Below are 9,114 nucleotides of genomic sequence, written 5' to 3'. Positions count from 1 at the left end.
TTTGCTGGCTATAGTAGTCTGGGCTGGCATCCATGGTCTCTTAGTGTAGGTAGAATATCTATCCAGGACCTTCTGGCTTTCAGAGATTCCATGGAAAAGTCAGGTGTGATTCTGCTGGGTTTGCCTTTATATGTTACTTGACCTTTTTTCTTAGCTGCTCTTAATATTCTTTCTTTATTCTGTATATTTGGGGTCTTGATTATTATGTGGCAAGGGGATTCTTTTTGTGATCCACTCTATTTGGTGTTCTGTAAGCTTCTTGTACCTTCATTGGCATGTCTATCTTAAGGTTGGGAAAGTTTTCTTCTATGATTCTGTTGAATATGTTTTCTGCCCCTTTGAGGTGGTTTTCTTCACCTTCTTCTATACCTATTATTCTTAGGTTTGGTCTTTTCATGGTGTCCCACATTTCCTGGATGTTTTGTGTTAAGGATTTGTTGGACTTAAGATTTTCTTTGGTTGATGAATCCATTTCTCCTAGTGTATCTTCAACACCTGAGATTCTGTCTTCCATCTCTTATATTATTTTTGTAATGCTTGTATCCGTAGTACCTGACCATTTTCCCAGCTTTTCTATTTCCAGCCTTTCTTTAGATTGTGGTTTTTTTATTGTCTCTATTTCAGGTTTTAACCCTTGCACTGTTTGAATTGTTTTTGCAATTTTCAGTTTATCTTTTTATCCATTTGTTGCATTTTATGAATTTTTTGTTTTGTCTTTGTTCCATTTCTTGCATTTTTTGGTTTGCTTGTTCTTCCATTTCTTGCCTTTTTAGTTTGATTTTTCTTCTATTTCTTGCATTTTTTGCTTTGTTTTTTTTCCATTTCTTGCATATTTTGCTTTGTTTTTTCATCCATTTCTTTGAGGGATGTTCCTATATCCTCTTTTAGGGCCTCTATCATTTCTTGAAGGTGTTTTTAATGTCATTCTCTTCTGCTTCATTTGCATTGGAATGTTGGAGTCTTGCTGGTATGGAGTCTCTAGAATCTGGAGGTGTCATATTTGTTTTTCTGTTCCTGAGTGTGTTTTTGTATTGTCTCTTTCCCATCTCTTCTTCTGGGTCTACTGCTTTCCTGGTCTCGTTGTTGGAAGAGAAGACCTGGAATCTGGGGTGCTTAGATCCCACTGGCATTGGAAGCTCTGTGCAGTTCCCAGGCAATCCCCAGGCACTGGAAGGCAGGCTTGGATGCAGGGACTTTTTTTTACAGCTGGTCCCTGGTCTCCTTGTTGGCAGAGAAGACCTGGGATCTGGCCTTTTTCAATCATTCTTAAACAATGTCTTTACTAAAAGCATTTTAACTGTGAAAAAGTAATCCATTAATAGTTATTATTCATTCTTCAGCAGACATGCCTTACTTCATGACCAGATAAAGCATTGTCTAAAGGAGTAATTCTTCACCTAACAAGAATCTAAAAAAGCCACAGTAATGTTGAAATAATAGCTTATGTTCGGCATAATGAAACAAAAAATATAGAACAGTTAATTATTTTAATGTATGTTACTTTTTTTACTTTATTCTTTGGGGAAATGAAAGTTTAAGGATATTAATGAACAACATTGTTTTATCAAGGTTTTATTTTCCTATATGAGCTTTGTGTATGTTAATTTAACCACATGCACAATGTTACAACATTGAAGTTTCAATCACTATGAAAATAAGTGGAATAAATCTTTGTGATCTTAATACATACTTTAAAACACACTAATTTATGACATTTTGTCTTTATTAAATGTATTTATAATTTCATAAGTATAAACAGTATAAGACTGTTATTTACCATGACACTATTTGTATAAAAATAGTCTATTCACATGCTAAGTAAAAGATTGAACCAGCAGTGACTAATAGAAATAGTTAATACACTTAAAAGAAATAATCTGGATTAACAGGAAATACATGAACTGGTTAGTGAAGCCTCAACTCACCTATGGGCCTCATCTCTCACAGGCGTCTCACTGTGAGAAACATGTAAATTTTTCTCATGCTTCAGCCAAATTAAAGTTCTTTGGAATTTTCCAAGTACTATATGTGCTTCGTGATAATTTATGCAGTTTTATTAACATTTTTGTATACATAGTGTCATCTTCATATTGGACACTACTAGAAAGTTTTATTCTTCAAGGTATGTGAAAATTGAATGGTGTTAATGTAAAATTCAAATGAAAAAAAAAGAATACCTGTCTGTGTCTATGTATAAAAAGTTGGTGCTTTGTGTAATAATGGTTAACAGTAATAATGGGAGGGAAGAGTATGAGAACTTGCATGGTTTAGAATCTCCACATGTGACTCTAAGTTTTATTTCAGGAATACTGGAGTCTTTGAATTGTTGACTGACATAATATCACTGCAACCAAAGTTTTTAATATCTTAAAATTTGTATATTAGTTGCTGGGAATTGAACTCAGGGCCTCTAGAAGGGCAGTCAGGGCTCTAAACCTCTGAAGCGTCTCTCCAGGATGAGAGATACCATAATAGTTGGAGTCATTATAGCTTTGAGGAGAGAGCTGAAACTAGTGAGATTTCCAGAGATGTACAAGGAAAACACCAACTGGAAAACAATGTAATAGTGGAGAGATTACATTAATAGCCCCTACCTAATGATAAGGTTGATGACTTCCTTATATGACATCCTAGAACCTTCATCCAATGGCTGATGGAAGCAGAGACAGATACTCACAGCTAAACACTGAACTGACCCCCTGGGAACCCAGTGGCAGAGATGGAGGAGTAATGAGCAAGGTGGTCAAGACCGTGCTGGTGAAACTCACAAAGATAGCTGACTGGACAAGGGGGAGCTCTTGAACCCCAGACTGATGACTAAGAGGCCAACAGGGGACTGATCCAGCCTCCATGAATGTAGTGTCAGTGAGGAGGCCTCAGAAATCTCTGGAGCCTTGGGTGGTAGACTAGTGTTCACCATGGCATACAAATGAACTTTGGGAGCCTATTACACATGGAGGGATGCTCTCTCAGCCTGGACACATAGGGAAGAGCCTAGTTCCTGCCCTGGATGAAATGACAGACTCTGGAGATCCCCCCAAGGAGGGTCTCAACCTCCCTGGGGAATGATGTGGGGATTGGGCTGGGGATGGGGTGTGGGGGTGGGGATGGTGGAGTGAGAAGGGGAGAGCTGGGATTGACATTTGAAGTATGTATGTTACTAATTTAAATAAACACATAATTAAAATGGAATTTAATCATTGAATATATATTTTTGCACTCAATGTTGCACTTAATATCACATAGGAGGATATGGATTTTCTTTTCTCTTTCTTTTTTTCTTTCTTTCTCTCACTTTATTTTCTTTCCTTTATGTTTTTTTTTTTGTTGGACAGGATCTCAAGTATTACAGGTTGTACTCACACATACTGTGTGTCTGCAGATGACTTTCAACTACTCATCCTCATGCCTTTGCCTCTTGAATGTCAGAATTTAAAATCCTGTAGCACTTATGGTTTAGTATTTTTATGGCATTTTGTCAAATATTTATTCTTTTCTGTCTTAAATCATTTTCCTATATTCCATGAACAATATAATATAGCTTACCAAGAAGAATATAATGATTAATGTTCTTAATAAGAGCAAAATGTATAATTTTTACTGAGGAAAATTTAGGTTTCTTCAGAACAGAAAGTGATAACATTATTTAATCAAATTAGTGTTTCGTATATACAGGAATGCACTTAACAAACTGGAATATAATAACTACTGTAAATAAATCTCAAAATAATAATGTTAAACAATATATAGATATAGTGCTATATAATATGTCATATGCCACATTTAAATTAATAAAATCCATACAACACATTAAAAGAATTAGGTGTATAAATATAATCCTAAGTGCAAAACCAAATTCAAACAAATGGTTACTTGAAAAACTGAAGATTGTAGAGTGAATTAAGCATATTCTTTGATTTTACATAAGGAGAATAATGAAGATGAAGATCTGAAAAATGTATAGATTAAATCACCTACATAATGAGTATTTTTAGTTATCCACAATGGAGTACTATTCAGCAGAAAAAAATGGAATCTTGAAATTTGCAGGCAAATTCATGGCACTAGAAGAAACCGTCCAGATTGATGGCTGTGTGGAAAGCATGGGACTGACCCAGATCCCCTGAATGTGGGTGTCAGTGAGGAGACATAGGTAATCTATGAGACCTTGGGTAGTATTTATCTCTGGCATAAAAATAGACTTTGAGTTCCCATCCCACAATGAGGGATGCTATCTCAGCCTGGTCTCATGTGATATGGCCTCGGCCCTGCCTGAATTAATTGACAGACTCTGGAGATCCACCATGGAGGGCCTTACCCTACCTGGGGATCAGAGTAGAGTTTGGGTGGGGGGCTGGAGGGTCTTGTGGGGAGGATAGGGGAGGAGGGACCTGGGATTGACATGGGAAACAAGCTTGTTTCTAACTTAAATAAAATAAAAAAGAAAGGAAAAATAAAACATGGGGAAAAAGGAGAAAGAGAGTGTTTCAATAATCTAATACTATAGTCATCCATTTTACCCAGTGTTTTTATAATTAATTTAACAAAATTATCATGGCACATAAATTTTGAAAAAATCTCCTTTTTTAAATTATGAATAAAAGTAAGTTACATTCTCTCATTACATATTGATTTTCATCTTTAAATTCTGAAAATATTTGCTGTCAGAAACCAAGGAAAGCTATTTCTTTCAACTCTAGATATAACATATTTATGGTGATTAACACATTGAGATATTTTCTTCATTATATGATGGTTTGAATAGAAGTGGCCCCCATAGACCAGTGTGTTTGAATGCTTGACCCACACAGAGTGACACTATTAAGAGGTGTGGCCTTGTTGGAGGAAGTGTCATTGTAAAGGTGGGCTTTGTGGTCTTATATGCTCAAGCACACAATCTCCTTAGGTTGCCTGCAGATCAAGATGTAGAATTCTGAGCAATTCTCCAGCACCATGCCTCCTACCATGACAATAATGGACTAAACTTCTGAAATTGTAAACCAACCCCATTAAATACTTTCTTTTATAAGAGTTACTATCGTAATGGTGTCTCTTCACAGTAATATAAACCTTAACTAAGTCAGTTTGTAATAGTACCTACGTTGAAATTTTTAATGAACACTATACTCGTGAATATATGCATGTGAGTGTTTGTGTGTACATGTATGTTGATATATTGGACAGACAGACAGACAGACAGACAGACGGATAAATAAGTCTTAGAAAAACTTCTTGTATCCAGTTAAAGCTAACATTCTGGGTTTTATTTCCAATTTAAATAAGTAGAGATAATTATAACTGTACAATCCACTGTACTGGCAAGCGGTGTTGGTCACCTAGACTTCTGAAACAATATATCAGAAAAGTAAAACAAACTAACATTTAAAAGGCTATACTTACTCATTTTGGGTGATGATGGTTGTCTCAGCCTAATTTCTATGGATAAAACAGTAGCACTGAGTGGGTAAATTATCAAGAAAATAACTTGGTGGTTCTTCATATTGATGAACTTAACAAACACATAATTGAAGGGTCATATTAGCTTGGGCCTTACTTGTTACTCAAACACATGAATGTTAGGAGACAAAGGGTGGGGATGAAACAGAGAGGGTAGGAGGCACTGAAGTATAGCAAACTCATTTCAAACTATTCCATTTACAGAGCCCTCAAGTTCTAATCATCTCTTGCAAGGCCTTATTTCCCAACACTGTTACTTAGAGAATAAATTTGCAGCTCATATACTTGTGTGACAAATATAAGCCATAGAAATTATTATTCATGCCAGGCAGTGGTGGCACACGCCTTTAATCCCAGCACTCGGGAGGCAGAGGCAGGTGGATCTCTGTGAGTTCGAGGCCGGGCTGGACCGACAGCCTCCAAAACAATACAGAGAAATCCTGCCTCATAAAACCAATAAAATAAATAAAGAAAGAAATAAAGAAAATTTTATTCATAAGTATTGAAAGGCCAAGATCACAACATCCTGCATCAGTAAATAATTATATATTGAAATTTCAGTTGCGTCTCCTGTTGCTAACAGCTGAAGTTTTCTATAAAATGAAGACATAAAGTTTGTCTTCTTGAAATATATTATAATATAAATATCACAAGATATTTATAAACATGAAGTATTTATCTATGTGTCAACATCAAAATGTATATCAAATATATCAAAATATAAACATTTCAAACTTCTCATCATGAATGTACAGGTATTATTTGTATTATTATTATCATCTATAAAACATAAGAACCATCATCAATAAGACCTGGAGAACGCTGGGTGGTGGTGGCTAAGTCAGGCGGTGGTGGCACATGCCTTTAATTCCAGAACTTGGGAGGCAGAGGCAGGCAGATCTCTGTGAGTTCAAGACCAGCCTGGCCCAGGACAGATTCCAAAGCTACACAGAGAAATCCTGTCTTGAAAAAACAAACAAACAAACAAAAATTACTCTGCTTGGAAAGCTGAATTGGAAATGAAATTTTTTCATTTTTTCTTTATGAATCCCATATGAACAAATTCACAAGACAGAAACCATGTTTCCAGGTCTCTGTATTATTGCTCTGCTTTCTTAAGAGACATCTCTGACACATACTTATAGCGTGATAGAGTCAGTGTAAAATCCAGTGCCAATTCAGCTGTATGTCCATCTGAGGCCAGATGAAGCCTCTGTGAGCAGGAGATGTGTAGCCAACTGTTACTTAAACTCCTGTTATTTTTACCAAGTTAAAAATAGTAAAGCTTTCCCTATTGAACTTTATCAAACACAATTGAATTGTGCTGAATAAAAGAATATTAACAGAACCGATAGATTTTTTTCTCATTAGGTAGCACAAACTATGAATTTCAGTAATTAAAGAGATGCATGCTTTAAAACTAATTACAATTTTGTATCTATTTGCCTGCCTGACATTATGTAATAACACTGGAATAAAATCTCAGTATGTATAGGAGTTTTGAAATTCCTTTACCCTATGAGTCATGAGTCATTGCTTTGTTCTCCTTCAAAACAGTGTTGAAAGTGGTCCTAGAATGTAAAGGGTCAAGCGTTCATTTCACGAACAAGAGGTCACTACCATTGACATCACTGGAAATTGCCTGCGTCCTTTAAGCCTGCATTGCTCAGAGTTCATGTCTTCTGAATAATTCCAAGAACAGAAGAAACAGTTTGATGTGAACAAGAGGGTAAATGCTTGTGCCATAATTCTCAGTTGCTGTCACAGAAATTGGAGATGGAACTCATTGCAATCAGGGGTGATTTCTGTGAAGGAATAATAAAGAGAAAAGCTGTCACAGAAAGTGGTTCTGAATAAAGAAGGAATCCAAAAGAAAGGAAGAATTACTGTTTTGAAATCTGGCATCTTTTTTCCCCTCTTGAAATTTCAGTTTATATTGACTGACTTTGTAGTTTACTTTGTTCCTGGTAGGCAGCACAATGAAAGCTGCAATGTCAAGGACTGAGGGGAAGAACACACAAGACTGTCATACCATCATCACTGTCAATTATATCATTGAATTCCTACTGAGTGTTTGACAATGCTCTGTGAATAATGATTCTCATCTCTCGGTTTAACTTGAAATACATATATAGTTTTTACTGTCTCAAAGGAATAGAAACTTTGCTTTGCTGTGAAACTCTGTCTCCTTTGGTAATAGCATATATTCCAGAAGACTCAAACATATTCCCTTTCTCCTGGGTGACTATTCTTTGATATATGCTATTCAGTTTGATAATTTAATTTACATATAAAATTATGACTCAAAGGAATTGGTAAACAATTTTCCTTTCTTATAGATCTTTATTCTTAAGATACCTAGAAACTTTCAGTTGGATATTACTAAATTGTGTTTCAAAATAATAGCTAATAAGAAAAATTTCCCTCCACGTGGAATGGGTTCCTAGCGTTCATCTGTATGCCAGGAATAAATACTGCTTTACTCTCCAAGGTCCCACAGATTGCTTAGGCCTCCTCTCTGATACCCAGGTTCAATGTCTGGATCAGTCCCATGCTGGCCCCTCAGTCATCAGTCTGGAGTCGACGTGTTCCCCCTTGTTTAGGTCAACTGCCTATGTGGCTTTTGCCAGCATCATCTTGATTTCTTTGGTCATCATTCATCTTTGCAACTGGGTTCCAGGAGTTCAATTTGGTTCCCAGCTGTGGGTGTCTGCCTCTGCCTCCATCAGCCAATGGATGAAAGTTCTAGGATGGCATATAAGGTAGTCATCATTATCATGGGAGAGCATTTAAGGTAGGCTTAGTTGGTGTCATTCTTGTAGATCTGTGAAGATTTCGCTAGTGCTAGATGTCTGCTCCAACTTATAATGGCTCCCTCTTTTATAGAATCTTCCATCTTTCTCTCCTCTATTCTTACCCTCACTCAACCTTCCTGCTCTCCCATGTCCTCCTCTCCCCTCCTCTTTTGCTTCTCTCTTTCTCCCATCTCCTTTTGCTCTCCCCTTGTTCCCCTTGCAATCCAATTAGGAGATCTTGTCCTATAGCCCTTCTCTGGATTACCATGCATATCTCTCTTAGGGTCTTCCCTGTACCCCAGACTCTCTGGCAGTGGGATTTTAGGCCGGCAATGCTCTGCTCCATGTCTAAAATCTTTCAGCCTAGACATATGGAGGAGGACCTAGACCCTGCCCGGGATGATGTGACAGACTATGAAAATCCCTCATGGAAGCACTTGCCCCCCCCTGGGGAGCAGAGGGGGGGATAGAGTGGGGGTGAGGGGTTGGGAGGGTTGGGGGAGGGGGAGGATGACAGGGAGAGGAAACTGAGAGTGACATGCTTAAAAAGTTAAATAAAAATAAGAAAAATTTCAAACACTACAATTTGTGAAATTGACTACATATAAATTAGTGAAGGTAACAGAATCAATACAAGTGCTTAGTAAAAAATTTAAAAATATGTTTTAAATGCAATATAAAGTAGGGCACAAACTTCAAGCTGTATTTGAGTTAACATAAAATTATCAACACACATAAAATGGTTAGCTATAGACACAATAAAGCACAGATGTGAAAGCAATGTATATGAGCTGAGGAAAGGATGAAGCATCCAGAGGGACACACTGGGAATTGTTTGTATGGATCATGAGAAGGAATATGC

At 36.8% G+C, this 9,114-nt stretch overlaps 1 long non-coding RNA gene across 1 annotated transcript in view; it reads right to left on the bottom strand.

The window, feature by feature from the left end:
* Positions 1-5,931: 5,931 nt before the first annotated feature.
* LOC121140858 overlaps positions 5,932-9,114 on the bottom strand; it is a 113,269-nt gene continuing 110,086 nt past the window's right edge. The window contains exon 3 of the long non-coding RNA XR_005877814.1: positions 5,932-7,262. This is a non-coding gene — a long non-coding RNA (uncharacterized LOC121140858). The remainder of the gene's footprint in view (positions 7,263-9,114) is intronic.

This window comes from Mesocricetus auratus, unplaced genomic scaffold (assembly GCF_017639785.1).
Source record: "Mesocricetus auratus isolate SY011 unplaced genomic scaffold, BCM_Maur_2.0 Super-Scaffold_100006, whole genome shotgun sequence".
NCBI classification, from domain to species: Eukaryota; Metazoa; Chordata; class Mammalia; order Rodentia; family Cricetidae; genus Mesocricetus; species Mesocricetus auratus.
This window is presented reverse-complemented; position numbering and strand designations above follow the sequence as displayed.